Source organism: Dama dama, chromosome 24 (genome assembly GCF_033118175.1).
Source record: "Dama dama isolate Ldn47 chromosome 24, ASM3311817v1, whole genome shotgun sequence".
Classification (NCBI taxonomy): Eukaryota; Metazoa; Chordata; class Mammalia; order Artiodactyla; family Cervidae; genus Dama; species Dama dama.
Window position 1 is genome coordinate 32,193,770 of NC_083704.1, and position 15,112 is coordinate 32,208,881.

The 15,112-nt window shown below is 37.1% G+C and overlaps 1 protein-coding gene across 1 annotated transcript in view; it reads left to right on the forward strand.

Moving 5' to 3' along the window:
• The window catches only part of CNTN3 (contactin 3), a 297,915-nt gene that overhangs the window by 45,685 nt on the left and 237,118 nt on the right, over positions 1-15,112 (forward strand). The window lies entirely within an intron of this gene.

Genomic DNA, 15,112 nt, shown 5'->3' on the forward strand with positions numbered 1-15,112 from the left:
TGTTATCCAGATACTTTTTCACTGTATGGTAGTCTTTTTTTTTTTTTTAAACTTAAGAGTTCTTTGTATAATCTGGATTAATCCTTTGCCAGTTATATACGTTTCTCCGTTTTAGTGGCTAGGTTTTTTTATTTTTCCTTGATGCTGTCAAATGATGAACAGATGTTCTTAATTTTACATTAAAGTATTGATTTTTTTATACCTAATGTTCTCTCATGAGTTGTTTAAATTTTTTTCTTCCTTATCCTATAATGGTAAAAAAATTTTCTTAAATGTACTTATAAAAGCTTAATATTCTCCTCCTTGCATTTAAGTCTTTAATTACCTAGAATTGGTTTTGTATGTTTTGTGAGGTAGATTAACTTGTTTATTTTATTTCAGAGGGGAAATCAGCTCTACCAGCTCAGCTGATGAATGAGGCCATTCTTAACCAACTGTAAAGCAATGTGTGGTCATGTCTCTGGCTTTTTTGGAATTTTCTGTTTGGAAAATCGTATTGTTTGAAATCTGTGTGAGTTTTGGGCTCCTTTTATAGCTTTTATATGAGTGCACTTTCTCTCACCCAGTACAGTGTTGAATAGGTATTTTGAGCCTGAATATCCCTGTCTTGCTCTTGATTTTCAAGAGTAACCATTTCACCATTTGGTATGATGGTCACTCTAGATTTCATAGATAACTCTTTATCAAGTTGAGGCAGTTCTTCTCTGTTAGTTTTTAATCAGGAATTCTTTATTTTTGTAAATGCTTTCCCTACATTTACTGATATAGTCATTCTGTTTTTCTCCTTTAACCTGTTAATACAGTGAACCATTTTTAGTATTAACCTACCTTCTAGTCCTGGGTTAGTTTCTGATTGGCTTTTATGTTTTTTAATAGTTGGATGTTATTATCTGTCAGTATTTAGTTTAGTATTTTGCACATATGTCAGTATAGGAGATTTTCTTTTCTTCTCTCATACTGTACTTTTTTGGCTTTAGTATCAAAGTTATTTGTCTCTATAAATGAATATAGGATTACTTCTTATATTATATTCCCTATAAGATTTTGAAAAATATTGAAATTGTCTACTTCTTGAATAAGAAGTAAAGCAAACAAATAAAACTGTCTGGGCCTGGAGTTCTCATTCAGGAAATATTTTAACTATTGATTAAATCATTTGAATAGTTGTAGGACCAACCATACTATCTCCTTTGTGGTAGATTGTGTTTTTTCTTCTAGGAATTATATCCGTTTGGTTTTTGTTTCCTAACGAATTGCCCAAAGGTTGTTTCGAAGCACCTTCTCAATCTTCTTGTCTGTGCTTTGTCAATAGACACATTCCCTATTTCATTCTGAGTATTATTTGAGTATCAAACCTTTCAGAATTTAATGTTATTCCTTGCTTTTGAATTTTTATACTATAGTTCATTCATTTCACTCTTATGTTTACTGTTCTTTCCAACTTCTTGGATTATTTTACTGTTCTTTTCTTAATCCCTTAAATTGTGTAGTTAACTCCTTACCTTTCTTCTGTTCTAATTTAAATATGTATGACTTTAAGTTTTCTCAAAAGCACAGCTTTAGCTGTAAACCGGGGTTCTGACATGTGATATATTTATTGGTTTAATTTTATGTCTTCCCTGGTGGCTCAGACGTTAAATAATATACCTACAATGCATGATACGTGGGTTTGATCCCTGGGTTGGAAGGATCCCCTGGAGAAGGGAATGGCAACCCACTCCAGTATTCTTGCCATGGACAGAGGTGCCTGGGGAGCTACAGTCTCTGGGGTTGCAAAGATATTTGGACATGACTGAGCAGCTAACACTTTCACACTGTCTGTAAATTTTATGATTTCATTGTGATTTTCTCTTGGATCCATGAATTGTCAGATGTGTGTTTTTAAATTTCCAAGCATATGGAATTTTTCTAGTCATCTTTGGTTACTGATTTCTGACCTAGTTGCCTATTGACAAGAGAAGTGTCCTCCTTATGTTCTTTGGGTTAAAGTCGGCAATTGTTTCAAATCATATATATCATTAATATGCTTTATCTAATTAATCTATCAGTTTCTCTCACAGTGATGGTAGATTTCTGTTTATCCTGATATTTCTGATTATTTTGCTTTTTGTAATTAATATTGATGCATAAAAGTTTAGAATGGGTATATTTTTGGTCAGTATGAGTTGACCCACTATCTCTATTAAAGCATTTTGCCTTATAGTTTAAATATTAATATATTAATACAGAAATGTTAATATTTGTGCTCTTTTCTTTGGACTGATTGAGAATTTATTTTTCCTTCAGTAACATCGAATGTTATATACTCTATTTATTTTCTTACAGTAATCACCCTAGAAAATTTACGAGACATATTTAACAAATTCTAAACTTAATGTCTCCAACAATAGAAAAACATTTTAAACTGTATTTCCCTCCTCCTGGATGCTATATTAATATTATTGTTGTCCAGGAGTTTAGTTAAATTTTATAATACCATTACTTACATATTATTACTCCTGTTTCTTTTATTTTCTAGTTTTTCTTTTATATCTGAAATAATGTAAGCCTATGCAAACGTCTGTGTAGTTTGGGAGTTTCTTGTTTGTTTTCAAGAAAAATGCCAGACTTCTGCTCACATCCTATTTATTTCTCCTTTCCTAGAGGGAACAACTTTCGACTTTTTCATTGACTCTTATTTACTTCATTTTTTTGAAATTGTTTGCTTATTTGCTACCTCTTGATTTTTCAATTTTAAGTATTACTGTTGGCCATCAAATTTGATAGCTGATAGTTTAACACTTTCATACCACCACCTTGCCACCACAGAAATGTAAGGTTGCTTTTCTATGAGGTTTATGAAAGTAACAGCATTTTTAAACTCACAGCTCATACAAAAACACAAAAATTAAAAACAGGGAAATCCACACTATATACCATTCTCTGTACTTTGATTGGATGGAGTCCCAAGTGATGACAAGCCCATTCCTCAACCCAATCCCCATTCAAACCTCCACAGAGAATAAACATTTCACCTGCCTCCAGATGTCAGTGGTTAATATTTGAATATGCATTAATTCAGGGCATTTTATCTCAGGCTTTTATTGGGTCAGGATTTGAATTAGGTCAATATTCAGTGTTTATATTACTCTGAATTTATAAATGATATTCAGAGCTGACTTTTATAGTACACTATAATTATGATTGTTTTTCCTTCCATGCATAATTATTTTCCTTCAAATTAGTAATATTACTTTTTAATTTTCCAGTTTTCTATGGTCTTATACTTATGTTTGGAGAGGGAAATGGAAACCCACTCCAGTATTCTTGCCTGGAGAATCCCATGGACTGAGGAGCCTGGCAGGCTACAGTCTATGGGGTCGCAAGGGTCGGTCACGACTTAGTGACTGAAGAGAGAGAGAGAGAGAGAGATGCTTAGGTCAGCCAAAATTTTGGCCAGTTTTCTGAATCTCTTCTCAAATTTTTGAGAGGTGTCCAGTATTCTATCTATTTTACCTTCTTTGAGAAAGCTTTTTTTGGAGGTTGGGGTGCTCCAGTGTAGATTTGGTTTTCCTGCACATTAGAGGCATGGCTGTATTTCCAGGATCTTCCTTCAGCTATAATCTTGTTTTTGGTGTTACAATGTCTTAGAGCACCGTGTCCTCAAGTTTCTCAAGAAAGGATGAAGGATAGCTGTGATTGTTCTGGAGCAATATGTTCTAAAAGTTATGATACTGGCATGCCTGATTGAGAGACAGTCCAAACGCCCCCTTGGATGATGTAAGGCTCCATTGGCATTTGGAAGCCTGATGGGAGAAGAGGCCTAAGAGACTGCGGCATCCAGTGTGTGTACATATATATTTATTTAAGCCACCTGTTTCCTCACAAGATCCTCTATAAAAACTGCCTAGTGACCTGTTTTCATCCTATATTTTACCCTCTTTAGAGAGTTAAGCCTCCTCTGTCCTGATGTGGAGTGGTATGTAGGTGGGACAGGGAAGCTGAGTACCTAACAATTGCTTAAAATTCCGACGCATTCCTTTCCTCACTGTGAGTTTAAAGACATCTTTCTCTATTATGTCAAACTCTCAGTACCATCACTTCTACTTTCTAGTTTCCAAAATTTTATTGCACTTTGCTCTTCTATTACCTGTTTTTGTTGAGTTTGTGCCTTCAAAAAATATCTTTACTGCACTTACGTCTTACTTTGGGGAATCTCTCAGAGGAAGAGAGAAAGTACAGATGTGTGTGTTTGCCCTAGGAGACTTATTCTTATTTCATATCAGTGTTTGTTTTTTTTTTTAGATTTACCCACATTTATTTCCTTTGTGCACCCTCATTCATGCATCTATGACCTTTTTTAATTTTCTAGAAGTTCATTTTGTGAGTTTCCATTGATCATCAGTACTGTTTTGTTTTTCTTCTCATCTCTCTTTTGGTCTCAGAGAGTGTGCTACTTGCCCTTATTCTTCCAAAAATAGTTCTGCTATAAAATGTAATTTTAAATATGCAGAGACTGGAGCCAGACTACGTGGATTCAAATCCTTCCTCTTAGCAGCCATGTAACTTTGGACAAATATTGAACCTATTTTTCCAACTTTTCAGATGTAAATCAAAGATAACAGTAGAATTTACTTCATCAGGTGTGAGGGTTAAATGAGGACAATATTATTGTTAAGCATCTGGAGCAGTGCCTGGCACACAGTGCATGCTGTTCAATGATAAACTGTTATCATAATTAGACAATTCTAGGTTATGATTCCCAGATTTTGAAATACATGTCTTATGGTAACTGATGATTTCATAGCTGTTATCTCTTCCAGTTTTGTTTGCCTGCTCCTTAATCCTTTTGGTTTTCCTTTATAAATGTATGTTGAAATTTCTCATTTCACCATGTCTGTTAACCTGTCTTTCATGTTTTCTGTCTCTGCTTACTTAGTTCTTGTCTTCAGTTCACTAATCTTTCTTCTCTGCCTAATTTACTATGAAACTGTCCTTTGAGTTGTTACTTTCAGTGGTTATATTTTTCTTGTCTAGACTTGCTGTCTGATTCTTTTCCATATGTTTCTGTTCTCTCCTTAGAGTATCCTATTTTTTTCTGAGTATTTGACACCCACCTTCATTTTCTTATTACTTCAATTGTTTAAAGTTTATTTAGGTCACTTCTTTCATTATGTTGTTCTTTAAGCTCAGGATATCATTGATGTTAACCTGTGATTTGTTGGTCTGTTCACTCTCATTTGTAGAACATGTTACCATTATTATAATGTTCAGTGTGAATCTGATCTTTAGGAGAATTTCCCCCTCCCATGTCAACATGAGATTGTTCTTAGCCTTGGTTGAAGAAGTGTCCATACCCAACAGCTATTGTGGGTTTCCCCAGGAACCAGGGATATAACCAGCCTGGAAACTGTACTATGTTAATGTATTGGCCCAATGTAGCCTACCATCTATGGTCACTTTTTCTTATCAGTCACCTGTAAAAATGAATTTCTAGATACTACAGTATCACTTTTAGGAAAAGTAGGGTTGGCGGGTTCCTGCAAACCTTGGGTCATATGGTTTCCATCCTCCATTTGGTACATAACCTTGTTTTATGGATGTTTCTATTTAAAGGCATCTTATGTGATAGATGCCAACCCATTGTTGGTTTGCTAACATTAACCTCATGGTCAGGAACCCTGTAACTCAAGCCTAAACAAAACTTACCTAACATGGGTTTTTCTCCATAAGGCCAGCACGGCCTCCTTGTGCTTGAGATTAGATAACGTTTCAGCATTATGCTTGAGTTTCAATTTAAACAGCAGAGTCAACAAAAAGCACAAAGATGCCAAAAAAGGGGCACTAAATATATAGAAAAAGGGCCCTATTTTACAGTCTGAGCTCTGAAACAAGGCAGAGAGCATTGCTGTCTTCCACCTCAGCTGGAAACATGCATCTGGAGTGATTCGGATTTTTCACCACTTTGAACATATCTGAGAATGACCACAAAAGCGCACAAATACTGATTAAGGCGTTACAAATACATTTTAGGGAGCAGGTGAATTCACAAATATGAAATCCACAAATGAGGGTCTATTATATGTAAAATGCATATGGAACCTGAATCATGTGAGATATATACCCCCAATCATGAATTCTACATTGAAGTAGCCGCTCCCTCCAAGTCTCCCATCTCACTGCAACCTCACTTCAAAAAGAAAATAAAGGACAGATTAACTCCCTAGCCTTCTCTCTAGGTTTGTGGGTGGGTTTAAGCGTGAGTGCAGCCCTTTAAGCATGCATGTGTGTTCAGTTGCTCAGGTGTTTCCAGTTCTCTGCAATCCCATGGATTGTAGCCCACCAGGCTTCTCTGTCCATGAGATTTCCCAGGCAAGAATCCTGGTGTGGGTTGCTATTTCCTCCTGCAGGAGGGTTTCCTGACCCAGGGATCAAACCTGCATCTCTTGCATTGACAGACATGTTCTTTACCATTGAGCCACCCGAGAAACCCAGCCATGTGCAAAAGGGCTCCTTTTCAAATATCCAGCTCCTAAGCCCAGGACCTTCCACAAGGGCAATTAAACCTATGCAATTAAACCTGATAAGGCTGCTGAGACTGATCTCCCATTCCCCACACCTTTCTGCTGCCCTGGCTGTCACAGGCTAGGCTCTAGAATTAATCGTTCTGCTTTGCAGCTTACTTTGTTTGCTCAGCTTTACATTCAACTAAACTTTTGTTGTATTTAAACCAGCATTGCAAAGCAATTTTTGGAACTCAAAGTCTCCTACCAGTTTTTTGTGCTTCTTTATGTTTCTGTTCAGTTGGATTACTTAGGAAGGTAATGTTCATGAGTGAAGCCATCTTTGTGTAAGCACTAAGGATAGTGAGGTCTGGAATGAACCAGAGACCATGACGTGCTCTTCCTATAGGGGTGCTCACTGCGCAGCCATCCAGGCTTTTGTAAATAATGGATTCTGGGTTATTCTGAAAAGTGATCAGAATTTCACTCATTTGCTATTAATGAGTGAAATAATGAATAAAATAATGAATGAATTATTCATGATTTCATGAGTGAATTAATGGGTGAAATAATGAGTGAGAAATGCAGGAACAGTGTTACTGTTGGGCTACAGCCCACAGGTCTGCAAGTCCTGTGCTTGCCCAGAATCAAGACCCAAGAAAGAGCCCGGAGTCAGTGACAGAGACATCAGTAGTTTACTGGGTGGGGGATCTGATGTGTCTGAAGCAAAGTCCTGGAGTGATACCCCCCAATGTGCTGCAGAAGGCAAGCAGGACTTGGTGGGAGTCTTTACTCCTGGGGAGAAGAGGAGATTGCCAGTTATAGGGGGAATTGATGCCAGGTTGGCTTTTCAGTCACCACGGAGACTAGCATAAGAGCAAGCCCCCCACCACTTCTTTGATAAGTACAATCTCTAGCTAGGGCCTGGGCCAGAAATGTCAGTCAGGAAGATATAGGAGAATCAGGCACTGGTTGAGCTGAGCCTGTACAGAGAGCAGGAGAATAGCCACGTTGAATGGCCTGACCATACAGTTACCAAAGCTGATTGCTTTTCAGAATAACCCAGAATCCATTACTTACTTTACAGTGCTTTGACCTTTTACATGTTAGAGACTAAGTTTAATTTTTATGAAAATGCTGCATGGGTCAACCCTATCTGCAGCAGACAATTGAAAGTCAGATATAGCCCAGGGGTTGTCATTAATGACTTCCAACCTAGATGTTGAGAACAGATGCTCTCATCACATAAAAAATGTTACACTGGATCATGAAATGTTCCTACCTCCGTCTCTTAAGAAGATATCTAAGAGCTCAATTCTTCAGCTCAAAGCTTCTTTTTCCTTTTTTTATTCCCTTTTAGCTGCTGTCCATTTGCAATCTTTGTATAAAACATAAATTGACCATATTCCCGCTACAAAAGGTTACTTCTTCCTCTATAAAAACACAGAGAGACTTAGAAAAGTAAATTTGAAGAAAGATTAAAGAAGTGCAGAAATTTTGAAGGATGAATCCCAGAGTGGCTGGCTGTATCTGAAAAGAAAAATTACTAAAGACTAATTAGCTAAAATTGTTCTGTTGTAATTAGTAGGAGCTTAGTTTGTTGTGAGTTATAGGCAGTGCTATTTCTCATACTAAAAGTGAAGCTAAAAAAATAAATTTCATCTTTGAACATAAAGACTTTGATGAAGTTCAAAGCTACTTTGCTCTGATGGTTTAACAACAAGTTAAATTTCAAACAGAAGGCTGTAACTTTATCAGTAGTCTGTTCATTCTTTGTGAGTTTGAAAAGCAAAATGTTTTAGTCAAACACAATACATTTCAACCTAGTCACACAGGAAGGTTGTGAGTTTTAAAACTAAGATTCTCTAAAAGTCAGTGTTTTTTCAGTAACTTCTCAGTCTATGTGTTTTTTGTTTTTCCATGTAAATGGAATGTTTGCCTTCGAATCATAAAAAGATTTTAGTTTATAAAATAGCTGCTGATATCTTAGGACATTTATGAAAATATTATTTCACCTCTACATATTGGGGCAAAAGCTAGTTGGAAGATTGCCCTGACAAGTGTCTTAATCCAAGTTTCTACTGGGTTTGCTGTGTTTACAATTCAATTCTCTTGTTTTTAGGGGGGTAATGTGAAAATGCTCACCACTATACCCCCAACACAGGAAAGCTATCACAAACCTAGACAGTGTGTTAAAAAGCAGAGATGTTAATCTGCTGACAAAGGCCCATATAATCTAGGCCATGGTCTATCTAGTGGTCATGTATGGTTGTGAGAGCTGGGAAGGTAAGCGCCAAAGAATTGATGCCTTTAAACGGTGATGCTGGAGAAGACTCCTGAGAGTCTCTTGCACAGCAAGGAGATCGAACCTGTCAAACTTAAAGGAAATCAACCCTGAATACTCATTTGAAGGACTTATGCTGAAGCTGAAGATCCAATATTTCGGTCACCTGATGTGAACAGCCAACTCATTGGAAAAGTTCCTGATGTTAGGAAAGACTGAGGGCAGAAGGAGCAGAGGGCATCAGGGGATGAGATGGATGGATGGCATCACCGATGCAATTGCCATGAACTTGGGCAAACTCCAGGAGATGGTGAGGGACACGGAGGCCTGGTGTGCTACAGTCCATGGGGTCGTAAAGAGTCAAACACGACTGTGTGACTGAATAACAATGTGAAAATGAGTGAAATGGAGCAGGTGGGACATGTCTTGATGAACATTCCTGATTTAATCAGAATGTTTCTTAATCCATTATATCCTGAAAGCATGTTGATATGAATTTTCATCCCAGGACATTCTTTTGTGTTGGAATACTGCACAGTAGCATTATCTGTACCACTGAGGTTGAGTTGGACTTGGAATCTTCATCTCTGAAATCTTTGTTGCATGAGAATGGCATGATGTATGATTCAATCAACTGACCTGTGATAGATAGCTTCCCAGTTGTAGATAAAGTGTTTTCACTGAAAAGTTTGTAATAGTAAGAGTGAGCCACCAAAAGAGGTTATAGATATGCCATGGCTAAAGTTCTTTCATGTACTTGGTGAGCATTTATTGAGTATTTGCTATTATTAGATATTTTACAAGTGATTGGGCATTCTGGAATGAATCTTATTTTCCTGGAACCAAGGATCTAATGGAGAATAGAATTTCATCAAATTAATACAAAATATGTACCAACTTTGATACTCTAAAGGAAAACAGTAGCCTCACCTTTCCCCATAATATGTCTTTAGTACTTGAAGTTCTACACTTCAGTCTTCATTAGTTAGCCTTAAAGAACATGAGGTCAGAAAGAGCTTAGTATGATGTAGATTTGAGTGAAGGTCAGTTCGATGTAAGTGGTGAAGGGGAAAATGACATGAGATGATTGGGCAGAAGTATTCGTTGGCTGGATCGTTCTTGTCTATGTAAGCTGTCCTTTTCCAAGCATTTTAGAGGCCAATAAACAAGATGACATGTTTTGATGTATAAAGATCAAATGATTAGCTGTTCTTTAGCAATTAGATCAAAGGGTATCGAGAATGCAAATCAACAAACTCAGGAAATGATTACCTATATTTACACAGCCTACGAGTATAGAAGGAGAACTTGCATTTAGAAGGTTTGAGATAAAAATTATTTAACTTGGTAACAGATTGGATGTGGGGGCTAGGGAATATTTTTCTCATAGACTTGAGTGGTTAGAGGTACAATTCACCAAGATCAGTGACATTAGAGGACCAGGATATTTTGGGTGGTAGGAGGAGATCTACAGGGAAATCATGTGTTTGTTATTAAACATATTAATTTGACTGCAGCTCAGATCATGAATACCTTATTGCAAACTTCAGACTTAAACTGACAAAAGTAGGGAAAACTAGGAGGTCATTCAGGTATGGCCTAAATCAGATCTCCAGTGATTATACAGTCGAAGTGACAAGTAGACTCAAGGGATTAGATCATATAGAGTTCCTGAAGAACTATGCACAGAGGTTCATAATATTGTACAAGACACAGTGATCAAAACCATCCCAAAGAAAAAGAAATGCAAAAAGGCAAAATGGTTGTCTGAGGAGGACTTACAAATAGCTGAGAAAAGAAGAGAAGTGAAAGGCAAAGGAGAAAAGGAAAGATACACCCATCTGAATGCAGAGTTCCAAAGAATCGAAAGGAGAGATAAGAAAGCCTTCCTCAGAGATCAGTGCAAAGAAATCAAGGAAAACAATAGAATGGGAAAGACTAGAAATCTCTTCAAGAAAATTAGAGATACCAAGGGAACATTTCATGCAAAGATGGGCTCAATAAAGGTCAGAAATGGTATGGACCTAACAGAAGCAGAAGATATTAAGAAGAGGTGGCAAGAATACATGGAAGAACTGTACAAAAAAAGATCTTCATGACCCAGATTATCATGATGGTGTGATCACTCACCTGGAGCCAGACATCCTGGAATGGGAAGTCAAGTGGGCCTTAGGAAGTATCACTAGGAACAAAGCTAGTGGAGGTGGTGGAATTCCAGTTGAACTATTTCAAATCCTAAAAGATGATGGTGTGAAAGTGCTGCACTCAATATGCCAGTGAATTTGGAAAACTCAGCAGTGGCCACAGGACTGGAAAAGGTCAGTTTTCATTTCAATCCCAAAGAAAGGCAATGCCAAAGAACACTCAAACTACCACACAGTTGCATTCATCTCACAGGCTAATAAAGTAATGCTCAAAATTTGCCAAGCCAGGCTTCAGCAATATGTGATTTTTGAACTCCAGGTGTTCCAGCTGGATTTAGAAAAGACAGAGGAACCAGAGATCAAATTGTCAACATCTGCTGGATCACTGAAAAAGCAGGAGAGTTCCAGAAAAACATCTATTTTTGCTCTATTGACTATGCCAAAGCCTTTGACTGTGTGGATCACAATAAACTTTGGAAAATTTTGAAGGAGATGGAATGCCAGACCACCTGACCTGCCCTTGAGAAACCTGTATGCAGATCAGGAAGCAGCAGTTAGAACTGGACATGGACAACAGACTGGTTCTAAATAGGAAAAGGAGTACGTGAAGGCTGTATATTGTCACCCTGCTTATTTAACTTATATTCAGAGTACATCATGAGAAATACTGAGCTGGAGGAAGCACAAGCTGGAATCAAGATTGCCAGGAGAGATATCAGTAACCTCAGATATGCAGATGACACCACCCTTATGGCAGAAAGTGAAGAACTAAAGAGCCCTTGATGAAAGTGAAAGAGGAGTGAAAAAGTTGGTTTAAACCTCAACATTCAGAAAACTAAGATCATGGCATCTGGTCCCATTACTTCATGGCAAATAGATGGGGAAACAGTGGAAACAGTGGCTGACTTTATATTTTGGGGCTCCAAAGTCACTGCAGATCATGACTGAAGCCATGGAATCAAAAGGTGCTTGCTCCTTGGAGGAAAAGCTATGACCAAGCTGGACAGCATAGTAAAAAGCAGAGACATTACTTTGCCAACAAAGGTCCATATAGTCATGACTATGTTTTTTCCAGTAGTCATGTGTGAATGTGAAAGTTGGACTACAACGAAGGCTGTGTGCTTAAGAAATTCATATTTTTGAACTGTGGTGTTAGATGAGACTCTTGAGAGTCCCTTGGACTGAAGGAGATCTAACCAGTCAATCCTAAAGGAAATCAACCTTTAATATTCATTGGAATGACTGATGCTGAAGCTGAACGTCCAATACTTTGGCCACCTGATGCCAAGAGCTGACTCATTAGAAAAGACCTTGATGCTGGGAAAGATTGAAGGCAGGGGAAGAAGGGGGCGACAGAGAGCAAGATGGTTGGATGGCCTCATCGACTCAATGGACGTAGTTTTAGCAAGCTCTGGGAGATGCTAAAGTACGGGAAAGCCTGGAATGTTGCAGTCCTTGGAGTCAGAGAGTCAGACACTACTGAGCAACTGAACAGCAATAACAAATTTGATGACATCTTCTGTAAGTAACTTGAAAAGTATCTCTTCCATCTGGTGTGATAACAGTAGAGCAGTCTGTCAGCCTTCAATGTCATGCATGTTTGTTCAGACCAGGCCTTGCCCGGAGGCAGTTTGATGAAGTCCAGCTAAGGCTTCCTTTTTCATTGAGGCAGGCTGCCCTTGTTCTGACTGGGTCTGCGTGGAGGGCGAGGTGACTTATTGTCTTATCCAGAGGAGGGAGCTTTTTACAGTTCTTACACAGACACTATATATGCCAGGATGGTTCTGTCAATAGCTAGGGGTGTTTTGAGTTGAGACAGTGAACAGATTCAGTTGACATTATTTTATAACTACTTCATTGAGATATAATTCACATTACCATATACTTTCCCATTTAAAGAATATAAATCAGTATTTTACAGTATATTCACAGAGTTTTTAAATATATAAATTCATCCATGTGTTGTGCATGATATACATGTTCACCAGCAGCACAGTCAATTTTAGAACATTTTTATAATCCCCCAAAGAAAACATACCCTTTTATCAGTCATTCTCTATTTCCTCCCAAGGGTCCTTCTACTGGAAATCACTCATCTACTTTCTATCTCCATGGATTTCCCTGTTTTGAACATTTTATATAAATGGAGTAATACCGTATGTGGTCATTTTTCATTGGCTCTTTTTATCTGGTATAATGTCTTGGAGCTTCATCTATATTGTAAAATACATCAGTAGTTCATTCCTTTCTATTGCCGAGTAGTATTCCTTATGTGGACATACCACTTGCTGTTTATCGTTTCAGTACTTGATGGTCATTAGGGTTGTGTTCACTTTAGGGATATTATGCCTAATGCTGCTGTAAACATTTGTGTACAAGTTTTCTTGTAGGCAGTTTTCATTTCTATTATATTTATAACTAAGACTGAAATCACTACACTATATGATAACTCTATATTTCACCTTTTAAGAAGATGTGCCATACTGTTTCACAAAGTTACTGCAGCACTTAACAGTCCTATTAGCAGTGTATGAAGGTTCCAATTTTCCCCAAGCTAGTCAACATTTGTTATATTTGTCCTTTGGATTACAAGGGTCCTAGTGGGTATGAAGTCATATCTCATTGTGGTTTTGATGTTCATCTCCCTGATGACCAGTGATTCAAACGTGCTTTCATGTATTTATTGGCCATTTCTCTGGTTTGGAAAAAGGTCTGTTTATATCCTTTGCTCATATTGTAATTGGGTCATTTGTCTTACTAAGTTTTAAGAATTATTTATACATGTTAGATATAAGAAGTCCTTTGTCAGATTCATGTAATGTTTCCTAACATTCTATTGATAAGATGAATTTTTGAGTCACCCCTGTATTTTTATTTTTCTGTGTTAATTCACTTTATTTTTTTAAATTTATTTTTAATTGGAGGATCATTGCTTTATAATATTGGGTTGGTTTCTATACATCATTAAATTTCTGAGGTCAGTGGTAGAAATGTGCGATTAGTAGGCTGAAAAGATTGAAGGTCATCCAGCAGGGTTAAAATGAAATATTTCAGATACTACAGTAATCAAACAATGCGATAGAATAGAATTAATTCAAGATTAGATGTGGAAGATCTTGGTTCTAGTTCTGGCTCAGCCACTATGTGGGAGTCACTTGACCACCCTGGGCTTTAATTTGCTTTATTTGTAAGGAAGAATTTAGCCCCTAAAAGGCTCTCCTTCTTCTATTGTATAATTCTAAGTTTAGAAGTTAAACTGAAGAGAATGAACCTAGTTTTCCTTTCCAGGCAAAAATTCTAACTTCGGGATTTTGAAACAACTGAGAGTTTGGCTGGAATATCTTTCACCTCTTCTTTTTTTGTTGAGAACTCTCCAAATGTCAGGGTACTAAAAGTGTTCTTAGAATCCCCTTGCATTTCTCCCTTCCAAGGAGTCTTGTTGAAACTAAGAACCAAATAATAGGCTTATAAACTGTTTCTATAAAATGATTCACAGTTTGAACCATAATGTTAAATTCCTCCAGAATCTGTGGTCTCAAGGAGACTCATTTGTCATGTGGAGGCTGACTATTGGAAGTGGCTCTTGTTGGCTATAACCACAGGTTGTTACTCTAGAAAGTCTAGGTACTTCCCTCTTCCTGTATTGAAATTTAGTAGCATTCTTGGAAATCCAGTTGATGGTTAATATATTTTTCTTTCTCTCTTTCTTTTTTTTTTTTTTTGCTTTTTTTCTCAGCTGTGGTTTGTCTTATCCAGTTAGTTTTGGTTAATGCCATCATTAAAAAATTTGACCCATTAATTGTATGAATTCAAATAGAATATTTCCATCAGACGTGTTGCTATTGAAATAGAGTCATCTTATCAGCATGGGCCAATCACTGGATGTTATATAAAATTCATTAAGTTAGACTCTTTGATAATGATGAAAATACCTCTCATGCATGAGCATCTAAAAGATTTCTAATCTCTTAATTACATATACAATTTAGTTTTTATTACATTTCTTTAAAAAAGAATTTAAATCTTTTATATTAAGCCTTGGTTGGACTTTTGTCCCCTTCCCTTTTTTCTCCATTATCTGTCATGGAAAACTTCTAGACCCAAGATTTTGCCTGAGTAGCAATAACATTTTAACTTGCTATAAATATTTTTGAATGCAAAGCATGTTGATTACATCATGGTAGGGATCAAAGAAAAAATGC